Below are 16,052 nucleotides of genomic sequence, written 5' to 3'. Positions count from 1 at the left end.
ACATTTCATGAAGCTGAACATAAAGGTTAAAACACTAAAAACTATGTCATATGTGCAATAGTTGAAAGAACTCAAGGGCTAGTCTGGGAAACAAATGACTTAGAAAGGACATGATGGCTGTCACACATTAAAAGGACTGACCTGAAAAAAGAATTAAATTTGTTCTTTCTTGTTTTTAGAAGCTAATGTACAATTGATGGGTGAACGTTGTAAATAGGTACAGTTCAGTTTAATACAAGAAATCATATTTTAATCATCAAAGCTGCTAAAGATACAGTGCTTTGCCTCAGGAGTTAGCAAATGTATCCAAGCAGAGGCTGAAAAACCACTTTGCTGGTACATTGCTGAAGATCCATAATTATCCAATGGATGGCTGAGCTATGTGACCTAATTATTCCTTCTAGACATGGAAGTCTACTAATCTATGATGCAAATTAGGATGTATCAGGACAATTTCTTTATTGTTTCAAAGTGTTTGATTCTATCAAAACTCTCAGAATGATCTTAATCAATGTTGATGTTCAGAGAAAGAGCTTACATTTACTTTATTCGTGCTATGGTTTATACTCTTTCGTTGGACTTTTTTCTCCATGACTCACTGTATTAGTTTTCTAGGGCTGCTATAACACAGTACTGAAAACTGGGTGGCTTAGCACAACAGATATTTACTGTCTCACAGTTTTGGAGGCCAGAAGTCCAAAATCAAGGTGTTGGCAAGGCCATACTCTTCCTCAAGATGCTGGGAGAGGGTCTGTTCCAGGTCTCTCTCCTAGCATCTGGTAGAGCCTTAGCTTGTCACAGCATAGCTCCAATCTTCACACGGTTTTCTCCTTGTATATTTGTCTCTGGGCCCAAATTTCCCTCTCTTTTTAAGGACACCAGTCATACTGGATTATGGGCCCACCTCTCTTCAATATGACCTCCTCTTAACCAATTCCATTTGCAGTGACCATATTTCCAAATATAGTCATATTCTGAGGCACTGGGTTAGGACTTCAACATATGAATTTTGGAGGGACAAAATTCAACTTGTAACACTCGCACACCACAATCTTTTCCAATCTGACCTCCTAACGCCACCGTTAGGGAAGCTACACAGAGGCTGATCACCTAGTGAGTCACTTGCTTATGACGGTACGTCCCCTGCAGTAGCAGTGGAAACTCTGGACTCTTCCTGAGCCAGCCACGTATTAGACATACCACTCATCTCCTCTGGATAGTTTTCTCAACTTGCAGATATATTCATCTTGCCATTATATACTTACATGACAGAGTTTGTTGTCAGTCAAATACAATGATATGCATGTACTCTGTAAATGTAAAGCACTTTGTAAATGTCTTACAAAGAGACTAGGAGGAGCTCATCTAAACTTTTGCCTGGGTTATTTAAAAATCAATAAGAAGAATGTGACTCAACAGAACCCAGAGTAAAGATCAGCCCCATGAAGAGCAGTCTGGTACATGAAGACTTATAGATGGTTAAAAATATGTATATAAACAATACAGACATGAAAGTACAAAAATGGCTTTCCCTACCTATACAAATGATATACTTTTATAAGAGTAAAATTCAAAAAATCAAATTTGGGCTAGCCAGCACAATACTCTGACAATTTGGTATCAACATGAATGTTTAATAAAAAGTCTAAGTAGCTGCAGAAGAATCAGCTATTCTTATTGGCATAGCTGATGCATCCAGACTCTATTGGTTTTTTTTTTTATTTGTATAACTAATAAGGCCAAACGATTGCCAACTGCAGAGATGGCCACCATGACGTAAGCTTTGTCTAACCATTGGCATGAGATGGCACAGGAATTTGGGGTTGAAAATCAGTCCTAGGTTACATATACAAGGGCCTGACTTTGGACAACTCTCTGAGTTTCTGTCTCCTTGATTACAGTGTCCATCTCACAGAATCACTTATCAGCTCTCTCACCCACAATAACAATTGTTATGATGCTTATGACATGAAGCAAGAGAAATATAAAAAATGAGAAGAAATTAAGTTGCTTGTCCAAGTCACAAAATTAGTGTCTATGAATGAGTGTTGGGGGGCAGGGCTGAGGCTGAGCTAATTTGATTGAGTTTATTATTCCTTCTTTTACATTTGTGTGTGTGTGTGCGTGTGTGTGTGTGTACTGCCCTGGAGCAGAAAAGCCTTGATACACTTTTTCACTAGTGGCAAGGAGGCAGGCCTACGTTTCTCCAACCCAGCCTGTCTAGCTACTCTAACTTCCGGTTTTCTACCTGGACTGGAATTCAGCAGCAGTGAGGACTTCCTTCCAGAGTCTGAGGTCATGAAATCACCACTCCCACAACCGACTTAACTGGCCTTCATAAACTATAAAAAGGTATTTGTTCTAAAGGGAGGCATCATTTCCTGAACTGTACAAGTTCAGCTGCAAGGTAGTCCAATCTCAAAATCAATACATTTATGATTGACTTAATACACCCCATCTCTGGAAAAAAAGAAAAAGTAGTGAGAGAAAACTTTATAGGAGCACATTTTGTAGAGTTAAAAGCAGTTCGGAAGACAAAAATCTTTGCTGAAAACACTGATTCCAGAGGAGAACATCTTGTCATTGATGAAACCATATGGTCTCCAATGTTCCTTTTTAATTAGAAACATCTGATCTTTGGACTCTTCCAGGTAAAATTCTTTTTGGATCATCCCCCCCACCCTTTCCTGTGCAGTGCTTTGTCCTTAGTTCAGGTCCAAATTACCTCCTGGCTGAATTTCTGGAACAGCCAGAAGTTCTTCTGGCTAACCTCATTTTCCCTTATAGAGCATTCTGTGTATCTTCCCCGGACTAATCCACCTAGGGCAGATTGCTTTTCCCATTCTAGTTCCTAGTGGTTTCTTACATTTTGCAACTGGAACATTCTCCCATGATTCTGTTCTCATTCCTCCCACTACTTGGAAATTAAGTCCCCCTCATTAATCCAATCCCATGTTTGATATAAACACGCCAGTGCATGCGATCATTTCCTTTTCAAAATGTGTACTGTAGCTGTGGTAAGTATCTCTCACTTTGGTGGTGTTTATTCTCTAACTGGCTCGTGTTTTATAATGTTGTCTCCAGAGTTACACTGGCCAAAAAGCCTCTTTTGTCTTTCTTCTCTCTAGCCCTTAGCTCCAGACAAGAGTTCTCAATGAATACCTTCTCATACCTGAATATCAGACAATTAAATTTCTTCTTATGAAACTAATAATAAACCTTTCAGTAAAATCTGATAATATAAATATAAATGAAGAATGAACAAGATTAACGAGTGTGACACTTGTGCAGCCACATGCCACATCCTGTCAAGAAAGGCTACACAGAAAAATTAGAGGGAAATTCTTTGACTCTTCCCCTCTGATAAAATCTACTACTCCTATTTCAGTGGAATGAATGGCAGGTTTGAATCCCTGAGTCACTGAAGTTTGGGCAAACGACTGCCCTGTCTGGCCTGCAGCTGCTCAGTAATGAGTAGATGAGTGTGAACAGATGGCAGAAACTGACGTATTCTGGCGTTCACCAGAAATGCCTGCAGTCTTCAAACTTCAATTCAGAGGAAGAAGCACAGGAAGAGGACTTCAGTTGCCCTCAAACTGTAGTGGTTTTTTGCCCCCACATACAGGTTGTGATACTGCTCAAAGCTATTGTTCAGCCAGGAAATGCTAAGCTTCTAGTCAACAGTCTTTTAAGTTATTATATGAATAAACAGTCTTATGGTGAATATGCTGTGTTCAAGTTCTGAACTCATGCAGTGGTGTGAAATTTACCTTCTTTTAAGATCTGACAGAATTGGATCTGCAAAGAATCTTATGAAATGCCAGCTGTAAGCTCTAAACCATTTTCTTCTAGCTAGGTGGACTTCTTCAGAAAAACTATCTATCTATCTATCTATCTAATCTATCAATCTACTATCTATCCAGCCATCCATCCAAACTCTCTCAGCCCAGTATTTGCAGTAATATGATAGAAACTTTACCCAGGCCTACCCTTCGAACAAGGAAACGGAGAAAGAGGCAGACAGACAGCAAAACAAACCAAAGTAGCCAGTGGACCAAAGCCATGGTGAAAGCATGTGTGTTATTCAGGCTGTGCCAGTGCAGAGTCCCCTCACCCCAGGCAGAGGGATGAGAGCCCAGTGTGGCCTGGCTACCCCATAGGAGACGCTAACTCTGCTGCCTCAGTGGTTCTGGCGATCACTCAAGGGAATTCTACACAGGCAGTTGTGCTTTGCTATGAATCACCACATCCCCATAGTGACAGTGGGAATTCTGTATCCGAATGAGGAACTGGTAAAGTATTAGCATGTGTCTATACTTAATTTCTGTCAGACTTAGGCTTCCAAGCAGGGGGTGGAAGTGGGAAGTGAGGAGTTATGTGATACAGAGGAATTCTAATATCCTGCTCCAGCTGTAAAAATCAGGTGTCATGGCTCACTATCCCGGGCCAAATATGTTGCCAAAATTCCTTGGTCCAGCACACAAGACTGTTTAAAAACCAGATGAAATCTGACTTTTCTGCCTTCTTTTTTTCCTCCTACACCAACTTTTTACTGTGACCAAACAAGCTTTGTTTCTTTAAACTTCTTTTCCTTCTCATGGCACCCCCATTCCTCTTTCCTCCTCTCCAGGCATTCCTGGCCTCCCCAGATTGTCCTCCTGACCAGGGAAGGTTGGGAACCATTGGACTATCCAAGGCCCAAATCAAATCCTGCTTTATCCATGATACCTGCTGGGGCTGCTCTGGGATCCAGGCCTGTCCCCTTCCTCCACCAATCCTACCACAGTTATGGCTCAGGTCAGTCCTTTGGCACATGGTGATGGACTGCCTGTCATTTCATGTTATGGTCTTCTTTTCCTCCAATTTAGCACTTTCACTGTTCTTTCCCTTCCTTACATGTCCGTGCATCTTAATCCCCCAATTAGAGGTGGAAACAATGAGCACTGAATCCCACCGTGCCTTCCATTTAGTTATGGGTCACTAAATATTTTTGATCCCCTGAAAGGGGTCAAAGGCCTGGAAGCAAAGCCAAACATTACTTCATCCGCGGCATCCCAAGATGAAACTTATGGGAAAGATGCATGCCTTGCAGTGTCGTGGGGCAGCTGTCAGGGTTTGTGTCCTCGTGCCAAGTTGAAGGCAAGCCAGTGTCTACGAAATCCAGCACAGTTTCTCCATCAGTCTTAAATCTGATGAGGCAAGAGTTTGTGTTAGGTAAACCTGGGTTTACTTTAGCATATACCTTAGATGTTCTGAGTATTGAGCCTTGTAAGAATATTGCAACAATCTCAGAAGGTTCAAGTAAGCTACCAATGTCACTGTGATCTAAGACTCAAAACATGATGAAAGATAAGTGCTAGGTCCAATTCTACACAAAGGTGAAAATTGCCAGATCTTTTGGTAATTCTCACCCAGTTTCAGAAACAAGTCAGACAGGTGGTACAAGACTGTTCTCATTGGGTAAGGATATGCTCTCATGGAATACACTGCCCAGTGATGCCAAGTATTGGAGAGTAAATTTGAGGGAAGTACCATTTAAGAAACTGCATCTTTATGATGCTTCTACTTCTGGCAAATGCGATTAATAAGACACAGTCCCTAGGCTGTAATCAAGGCAGAGTAAATTGATTTTTTTTAAAAAAGAAGCTTTTCATAATGGGCAGCTGGTAGCCACAAGTCAGAAAAAATGAAATACAGTCTTTTTAAAAGACAAGTGAAAATAAGAATTAATGCTCTCTAGACCACTAATTCCCTGCTGTACTTTCCTTACTGTTCAGCTATATGACATAGTAGCTATTTCCTAGAGACTGAGACTCCTGAGAATTTCATTGGTCTCTGAGATCCTTTCAAGCTCTAGGGATGCCTTGGTTCTTCCCTCTATGTGAGATTCTTTGTATTGGCTAGTATCATTATTTCACTCATATTTAAAGGATCATATGGAGCTTTTTCTGCATTTCGTTGGTCTCCATTTCTTCAGAGCCTGCCCTGTAGCTTTTGGTACGATTGGTTTGTTCTTTCACTATGTACTTACCAAACAGCAAGAGCTTAAAATATCACATAGGTTCGTTCGTTCGTTCTTTCTTTCTTTCTTTCTTTCTTTCTTTCTTTCCTTTGCTCTTTCCCCTCTTTCCTTCCTTTTTTCTTCTTTCTCTTTCTTTCTTTCCCCTTCCTTCATTGATTTTTCTTTCGTTTCCTCCCTCTCTTTCTTCTCTTCTCTTTATTTCCCCTTCCTTCCTTTCTTTTCTTTCTGTTTCTTTCTTCCCCCTTCTTTCTTTCTTTCCTTCCTTTCTCTTCCTTCCTTCCTTTCTCTTTCTTTCTTTCCTCATTTAATTACTCAACAAAAACTATGAAGTGGGAATTTTGTGCCTTCATATTTGCAGAACAGACAGGAGAGGAGAGCAAAGGTTTGTATAACACAATGGTACACTGAAATTTTCCAGGCCTGTTCTTTGCTGAGACCAGAGAAATAAACAGTTTATTCCTGTTTGAAAGATCTCTCTCTCTACAACCTCTGAAAACATCTGTAATGATGCAGGTGTGGTAGGGGACTGATAAGCAACATTTCCTGAACACAGTAAAATGTATAAACTTTTACTACATGCCCAATCACAGGTATGTGGGGTGATTTTTGTAGACAGAAAGGAAAGGATACTTCCAAATGTCAGGTTTCACTGTATAACAATAATTCAATGGAAAACCTCAAATTTTTCTATGAAAGCAACAATATGACAAATATTATATTGTATATTATTATAATATTATAAAGGAATCATCAGATGATCCTGCCAAGAAAAAAAATACCTTGTAAAAGCCTGTGGCAGCTGTGTAGGTAATAATCTCACCTGAGAGCCTTGATACAGGCTGCTCCCTCTGTGGGGAGCACGTTTCACAAAGCTAGTTCCCACTTTACCTTTCAGGCATCAGATTCAATGCCACATACCCGGAGAAGCCCTCATGAACACCCTATATATAGTAAATGAGACTTTATCTTTCCTTCTTTCAGATTTGTGTTAATCTCCTTCATATTTGTATGGCATTTTAATTGCTTCATTTTATATGTACTTTTGTCGGTCATCCCATGAGAATATCAGCTCAACAAGGGCAGGGACCATGTCTCCACTGTCTTTCCAGTACCAGTCTAGTCCTGGCTTAGAGGAGACCCTTAGGGAAAAAGCTAATGATCTACATTTATATGGAGAACACATTCATTTCTTTTTAATACACAGATCTACATCTTGTTTGCTTCTATGCCCAAGAAACAAGTTGCTGTCAGTTGATTGTGGTGTTTGTTAAGTTATTGATTACAAAATCAGGCTGTGTCTTACCACTCTGGATCCTTTTGAAAGATTACATTTTACCTCTGACATATTTTCTATCTAACTCAAGTCTTTTGCAATTTGTAAGGTACTGATGGTCATCAAGGTCCCACCCATTTACAGCCTTCATTCCTGCACTAACATACACACAAAGTTTTCACGCAGACAAAACAATATTGGCAAAATTACATTTTATAAAGTGCTTCTCTTCTCTGTAGACTATTAAATATCAGGTATCAGTTCTTTCTTCAGAAGACATCTGTAAAATGAATTATAAAATCAGTTGTACTACTTTGTCTCCATGAATTTTCAGGGTCTAATGTATAATTTAACCAAAATAGCATCCATCTTCTGGAAAAATATTGCTGAGATTTATTTCCTTTTTGTGTCTCAGGCTTTCCATGAAGGTATAAAATAGATTTGGGACTATTGTTTAACAAGTTACTTGAATGTCACTGGAAGGTAAGAACTTGGTTTTTGATGGTAAGAAAATAAATGAAACTCTCAGTGAGTACTTAAATGGGTGTGAGTACATGACTAACAACATGTTCATCAAAATATTCATTTGATAATACAAATAATTCCTTGAAAGGTCTAGACGGTTCTGCCTTTATCTTTTGAGTACACCCCAACGCACATCCTTATTTTACTTGGAGAAAAGAAAATGTAACCATGTGGCGATTTTTGGAAGTTATCAGATAGTCGACTTTGGATCAGATAGATGTGACTTTGGATTTTGATTCTACCACTTGCCCTCTCCTAACCTTACTTTCCTCATTTGTAAAATGGTAATGACAACATAGTATTAGTGAAGGTTAGTTAAGATAGTGAGTATAAAATATTTGGAACACTATAGATGCTGATTGGAAGTAGGTTCCTTTTTTTCTTAAATTATTATATCAAATAAAAAACAAGCAAAAATCCTCTAGGTAGGATCATATAACTTGTGTATTATTGCTGAGACACTAACTTATTTCCTCCAAGTCATCATCAATGATGGAGAACTAAAAGGAATAATCAACACTTTTCTGCAGTAGCGCTGCCCCAATAGAACTTTCTGTGATGGGGAAAAGTTTCATACCCGTACTGTCCAATGTGGTAGCCATTAGTTATATGTGGCTACTGTGCACCTAAAATGTGGCTAATATGGCTCAGGAACAGAATTTTATTTTAATGTAGTTTAAATTAATAACAATTTATTTTTTTTTAATTTTTTGTTTATTTTTAAGAGAGAGCAAGAGAGCAAGAGAGCGAGCCAGCAGGGGAGATGCAGAGAGAGAGGGAGTCACAGAATCCCAAGCAGGCTCTGTACTGTCAGCACAGACCCCGATGTGGGGCTCAAACCCACAAACTGTGAGATCATGACCTGAGCCAAAATCAAGAGTTGGGCACTTAACTGACTGAACCACCCAGGTGCCTCAAATTTTAATTTTAATTTTAAATATCCAGGGGCGCCTGGGTGCTCAGTCAGGTAAGTGTCAGACTTCAGCTCAGGTCATGATCTGGTCGTTAGTGAGTTTGAGTCCCATGTCAAGCTCTGTGCTCCGACAGCCTGGAGCCCGCTTCAGATTTTGTGTCTTCCTCTCTCTCGCCTCCCCTGCTCACACTCTATCTCTCTCTCATAACTAAACTAAATAAACATTTTTAAAAATTTAAATATCGAGATGTGGCTACAGTATTGAGCAGTGCTGTTCTACTGAAATAATGTGCTCAAATTTGATCGGGGTATATCGAAGTCAGCATTCACAATTAATTGAAAATAGTATTACACATATAACTTATGACTAACCAATTTATCTTATCACAAGTCTCACTGTAATAGACATCAGAAAGTGAAGTTCTTGATAAGTGATCTTCTTGACCTCTATTTACCCTCTTGACTCCTATGTTAGATGCAGACGGCAGAAATCTCATTTTCTTCGGTATGATTGTCTAAAATTGGCCTGATAAAGTTTTCCTTATCCAAAAAGAGGATAGTGAGTAGTAAGAAGCCCTCACTCTCCCTTTCATCCCTTGTTCAGAAGATAACTGTATTCAACTACAGATGTATGCTCACAAGTGTATCTGAAGGGCAATCGATGTCTGTAAGAATTGTGACTGAAACCATCCAGTATGTTTTTTGAAACCCTAATGAGAAACTGGGTGTACTGGTCAGGTGGAGATGTGAATGGCCAAAGGAAGGAGGGCAAAACAAAATGTACCAAGATACCAATTAGGAGATACAGCCCTCAAAGCACAGATAAGACAGTAAGATTATGTGTAGAGATTCACATGGTAGAGAGGGTAAAGGCAGAACAGGGGCTGGTATCACAGCATCTGCAAGAGATAGGAGAAAGAGAACATCCCAGATTTTGGAGGGGAATAATCCAGAGTGGGGCTCTTGTCTGAAACTGTGCCCCCTAAGGTCAACCAGCTCTTTGATGAAAACTTTCAGACCACATTTACCTAACTCCTGAGACACAGTTGGTAGGTGATGTTGAATACTCTTCTGCCTTGAAACTGTTTTTATAGTTTTTATGTACCATTTCATTTCTTCTTATCTGACTGGTGATGGCTTCTTAATCTTCCCAACTGATATTTTACTGCTCAGCTCCGGAGGTCACCATTCACATTGTAGACCTCATAAATTTATAAAGTGATAATGACAACTTTTCTAGTAGATAGTTAAGGTGTTCTCTAATTCACACAAAGGCACCATGTGACCTAGAAGTTCCCCCAATTTGGCAGCTAGGAAGGCAATACTTCTCTTAGGTGCCACCCCAGGCACTCGGTTGTTTTCGTTTTTAATTAGCTACTGATAACCTCATTCACACATGCTGCTTATGTGTATGAATACACCACCACTTATACACTATCTGTATGGCTCTTAAACTGTTATGTTATCCACAGCCCAGATTTCTCTCCTGAGCCCTAGACTCACATCTAATTGGGTTTTACACAGTTCTATTCAGATGTTTCAGTGGCACCAGTAACACAACATATTAAAAAAAGAATTGATCCCCAATCCTAATTAACACCACCACTGTCCACCTGGTAACTCAGGCCAGAATGTGAGAATTATCTCCATCTCACTCCCAACATAACCTCAATCTGTGAATCCTGGAGATGCCACCTCATTTAACCCCTTCCATGAACGTCCCCATTACATCATGCTGCAGCTGCTTGGGACCTCTCCACACTCCCCTTTACTAGCTGTCATCTTTCCTGTCAGTCAGGTTCATTCTGCCTCCACAAAGCTCCCAGTGAGATCTTTCTAAAATGCATGTATTATTATGTCACTCTCTTGCTAAAGCTACTTAGATTTTTATGGTTTGTTAATGTGATTCATGATAAAGTCTGAATTCCCAATTGTGGTGTATAATAAGGGATAGGCAAGCTGGTCTTTGTATGCTTTTCCATTTTCAACTACTCCCACATCTCCTAACATATGCTTGCACTTTAGGCACACACACATTTGGCTTTCTTAATAGGCCCAGCTCAACCCCTGACTGGTCAATGCTCTTCCTAGAACTCCAGTGGTATTTACCAGGGGACAGTGCAATAGTTTCCAAATCTGCCTTTCCCTTTAGACTTTAAGTACCTTGAGAACAGGAGTAGATTTTATCTTTGTATCTCTAGCACCTGCCTACCATCTGCCAATTTAGAATAAATGTTTACCAAGTAGATGGATGAATGCAAAGGTCAAAGAGAAAGGAAACAGAGGAAATTAAGGAGCTTCAAATACTGCCGGAGTTTCAGGAAAAGTAGGGAATGTGAAGATTTGGGGTAGAAAGGAAAACAGTGGCTGTGATGAAGAAAGTATCTTTAGATTCAAAAATCACTACCTGTATAGGTGGAAGTATAGTGTTGATAGGATCATTGCTTCACTGACACACAACATTTTTATGCTTCAGTTTTTTAATTTCCATTTACAAAAAAGGAAAATATTACATCAAAGCATTAAGACTCTAAAGTCTTTGTCCTTTATGACAAAGCTATGAATATTAGCGATAATCCTTAAAAGGGAAGTTGCTATGATATTTAAATGTAAAAGAATAATGGGAGAGAATATAAATTGCCTTTATATAAAGCTATTTCGACTGACGGAGGGGTTCCGGAAGATGGCAGCGTAGGAGGACACTGGGCTCACCGCGCGTCCTGCTGATCACTTAGATTCCACCTACACCTGCCTAAAGAACCCAGAAAACCGCCAGAGGATTAGCAGAACGGAGTCTCCGGAGCCAAGCGCAGACGAGAGGCCCACGGAAGAGGGTAGGAAGGGCGGCGAGGCGGTGCGCCCTCCACGGACTGGCGGGAGGGAGCCGGGGCGGAGGGGCGGCTCGCCGGCCAAGCAGAGCCCCCGAGTCGGGCTGGCAAAAGCGGAGGGGCCGGACAGACTGTGTTCCGACAGCAAGCGCGACTTAGTGTCTGGGAGGTCATAAGTTAACAGCTCTGCTCAGAAAGCGGGAAGGCTGGAGGACAAAGGGAGGGAGAGCTGCTGAGCCCCCGGACGGCAGAGCTCAGCTTGGCGGGGAACAAAGGCGTCGCCAGCGCCATCTCCCCAGCCCATCCCCAGCCAAAATCCCAAAGGGAACCAGTTCCTGCCAGGGAACTTGCTCGCGCAGCGCAAACACCCAACTCTGTGCTTCTGCGGAGCCAAACCTCCGGCAGCGGATCTGACTCCCTCCCGCTGCCACAGGGCCCCTCCTGAAGTGGATCACCTAAGGAGAAGCGAGCTAAGCCCGCCCCTCCAGCCCCCGTGCACCTTGCCTACCCACCCCAGCTAATACGCCAGATCCCCAGCAACACAAGCCTGGCAGTGTGCAAGTAGCCTAGACGGGCCACGCCACCCCACAGTGCATCCCGCCCCTAGGAGAGGGGAAGAGAAGGCACACACCAGTCTGACTGTGGCCCCAGCGGTGGGCTGGGGGCAGACATCAGGTCGGACTGCGGCCCTGCCCACCAACTCCAGTTATACACCACAGCACAGGGGAAGTGCCCTGCAGGTCCTCACCACTCCAGGAACTATCCAAAATGACCAAACGGAAGAATTCCCCTCAGAAGAATCTCCAGGAAATAACAACAGCTAATGAACTGATCAAAAAGGATTTAAATAATATAACAGAAAGTGAATTTAGAATAATAGTCATAAAATTAATCGCTGGGCTTGAAAACAGTATACAGGACAGCAGAGAATCTCTTGCCACAGAGATCAAGGGACTAAGGAACAGTCACGAGGAGCTGAAAAACGCTTTAAACGAAATGCAAAACAAAATGGAAACCACGACGGCTCGTCTTGAAGAGGCAGAGGAGAGAATAGGTGAACTAGAAGATAAAGTTATGGAGAAAGAGGAAGCTGAAAGAAAGAGAGATAAAAAAATTCAGGAGTATGAGGGGAAAATTAGAGAACTAAGTGATACACTAAAAATAAATAATATACGCATAATTGGTATCCCAGAGGAGGAAGAGAGAGGGAAAGGTGCTGAAGGGGTACTTGAAGAAATTATAGCTGAGAACTTCCCTGAACTGGGGAAGGAAAAAGGCATTGAAATCCAAGAGGCACAGAGAACTCCCTTCAGACGTAACTTGAATCGATCTTCTGCACGACATATCATAGTGAAACTGGCAAAATACAAGGATAAAGAGAAAATTCTGAAAGCAGCAAGGGATAAACGTGCCCTCACATCTAAAGGGAGACCTATAAGACTCGTGACTGATCTCTCCTTTGAAACTTGGCAGGCCAGAAAGGCTTGGCACGATATCTACAGTGTGCTAAACAGAAAAAATATGCAGCCGAGAATCCTTTATCCAGCAAGTCTGTCATTTAGAATAGAAGGAGAGATAAAGGTCTTCCCAAACAAACAAAAACTGAAGGAATTTGTCACCACGAAACCAGCCCTACAAGAGATCCTAAGGGGGATCCTGTGAGACAAAGTACCAGAGACATCACTACAAGCATAAAACATACAGACATCACAATGACTCTAAACCCGTATCTTTCTATAATAACACTGAATGTAAATGGATTAAATGCGCCAACCAAAAGACATAGGGTATCAGAATGGATAAAAAAACAAGACCCATGTATTTGCTGTCTACAAGAGACTCATTTTAGATCTGAGGACACCTTTAGATTGAGAGTGAGGGGATGGAGAACTATTTATCATGCTACTGGAAGCCAAAAGAAAGCTGGAGTAGCCATACTTATATCAGACAAACTAGACTTTAAATTAAAGGCTGTAACAAGAGATGAAGAAGGGCATTATATAATAATCACAGGGTCTATCCATCAGGAAGAGCTAACTATTATAAATGTCTATGCGCCAAATACCGGAGCCCCAAGATATATAAAACAATTACTCATAAACATAAGCAACCTAATTGATAAGAATGTGGTCATTGCAGGGGACTTTAACACCCCACTTACAGAAATGGATAGATCATCTAGACACACAGTCAATAAAGAAACAAGGGCCCTGAATGATACATTGGATCAGATGGACTTGACAGATATATTTAGAACTCTGCATCCCAAAGCAACAGAATATACTTTCTTCTCGAGTGCACATGGAACATTCTCCAAGATAGATCATATACTGGGTCACAAAACAGCCCTTCATAAGTTTACAAGAATTGAAATTATACCATGCATACTTTCAGACCACAATGCTATGAAGCTTGAAATCAACCACAGGAAAAAGTCTGGAAAACCTCCAAAAGCATGGAGGTTAAAGAACACCCTACTAACGAATGAGTGGGTCAACCAGGCAATTAGAGAAGAAATTAAAAAATAGATGGAAACAAATGAAAATGAAAATACAACAATCCAAACGCTTTGGGACGCAGCGAAGGCAGTCCTGAGAGGAAAATACATTGCAATCCAGGCCTATCTCAAGAAACAAGACAAATCCCAAATACAAAACCTAACAGCACACCTAAAGGAAATAGAAGCAGAACAGCAAAGGCAGCCTAAACCCAGCAGAAGAAGAGAAATAATAAAGATCAGAGCAGAAATAAACAATATAGAATCTAAAAAAACTGTAGAGCAGATCAACGAAACCAAGAGTTGGTTTTTTGAAAAAATAAACAAAATTGACAAACCTCTAGCCAGGCTTCTCAAAAAGAAAAGGGAGATGACCCAAATAGATAAAATCATGAATGAAAATGGAATTATTACAACCAATCCCTCAGAGATACAAACAATTATCAGGGAATACTATGAAAAATTATATGCCAACAAATTGGACAACCTGGAAGAAATGGACAAATTCCTAAACACCCACACTCTTCCAAAACTCAATCAGGAGGAAATAGAAAGCTTGAACAGACCCATAACCAGCGAAGAAATTGAATCGGTTATCAAAAATCTCCCAACAAATAAGAGTCCAGGACCAGATGGCTTCCCAGGGGAGTTCTACCAGACGTTTAAAGCAGAGATAATACCTATCCTTCTCAAGCTGTTCCAAGAAATAGAAAGGGAAGGAAAACTTCCAGACTCATTCTATGAAGCCAGTATTACTTTGATTCCTAAACCAGACAGAGACCCAGTAAAAAAAGAGAACTACAGGCCAATATCTCTGATGAATATGGATGCAAAAATTCTCAATAAGATACTAGCAAATCGAATTCAACAGCATATAAAAAGAATTATTCACAATGATCAAGTGGGATTCATTCCTGGGATGCAGGGCTGGTTCAACATTCGCAAATCGATCAACGTGATACATCACATTAACAAAAAAAAAGAGAAGAACCATATGATCCTGTCAATCGATGCAGAAAAGGCCTTTGACAAAATCCAGCACCCTTTCTTAATAAAAACCCTTGAGAAAGTCGGGATAGAAGGAACATACTTAAAGATCATAAAAGCCATTTATGAAAAGCCCACAGCTAACATCATTCTCAACGGGGAAAACCTGAGAGCTTTTTCCCTGAGATCAGGAACACGACAGGGATGCCCACTCTCACCGCTGTTGTTTAATATAGTGCTGGAAGTTCTAGCATCAGCATTCAGACAACAAAAGGAAATCAAAGGCATCAAAATTGGCAAAGATGAAGTCAAGCTTTCGCTTTTTGCAGATGACATGATATTATACATGGAAAATCCGATAGATTCCACCAAAAGTCTCCTAGAACTGATACATGAATTCAGCAAAGTTGCAGGATACAAAATCAATGTGCAGAAATCAGTTGCATTCTTATACACTAACAATGAAGCAACAGAAAGACAAATGAAGAAACTGATCCCATTCACAATTGCACCAAGAAGCATAAAATACCTAGGAATAAATCTAACCAAAGATGTAAAAGATCTGTATGCTGAAAACTATAGAAAGCTTATGCAGGTAATTGAAGAAGATATAAAGAAATGGAAAGATATTCCCTGCTCATGGATTGGAAGAATAAATATTGTCAAAATGTCAATACTACCCAAAGCTATCTACACATTCAATGCAATCCCAATCAAAATTGCACCAGCATTCTTCTCGAAACTAGAACAAGCAATCCTAAAATTCATATGGAACCACAAAAGGCCCCGAATAACCAAAGTAATTTTGAAGAAGAAGACCAAAGCAGGAGGCATCACAATCCCAGACTTTAGCCTCTACTACAAAGCTGTAATCATCAAGACAGCATGGTATTGGCACAAAAACAGACACATAGACTAATGGAATAGAATAGAAACCCCAGAACTAGACCCACAAACGTATGGCCAACTCATCTTTGACAAAGCAGGAAAGAACATCCAGTGGAAAA

At 40.5% G+C, this 16,052-nt stretch overlaps 1 protein-coding gene across 1 annotated transcript in view; it reads right to left on the bottom strand.

Moving 5' to 3' along the window:
- The window catches only part of FAR2 (fatty acyl-CoA reductase 2), a 158,082-nt gene that overhangs the window by 89,532 nt on the left and 52,498 nt on the right, over window positions 1–16,052 (bottom strand). The gene's annotated exons all lie outside the window — the stretch shown is intronic.

The sequence above is a fragment of the Panthera uncia genome, chromosome B4 (assembly GCF_023721935.1).
Source record: "Panthera uncia isolate 11264 chromosome B4, Puncia_PCG_1.0, whole genome shotgun sequence".
NCBI lineage: Eukaryota > Metazoa > Chordata > Mammalia > Carnivora > Felidae > Panthera > Panthera uncia.
Note: the sequence above shows the minus strand (reverse complement) of the source record. Positions and strands in the feature narration are given on the sequence as shown.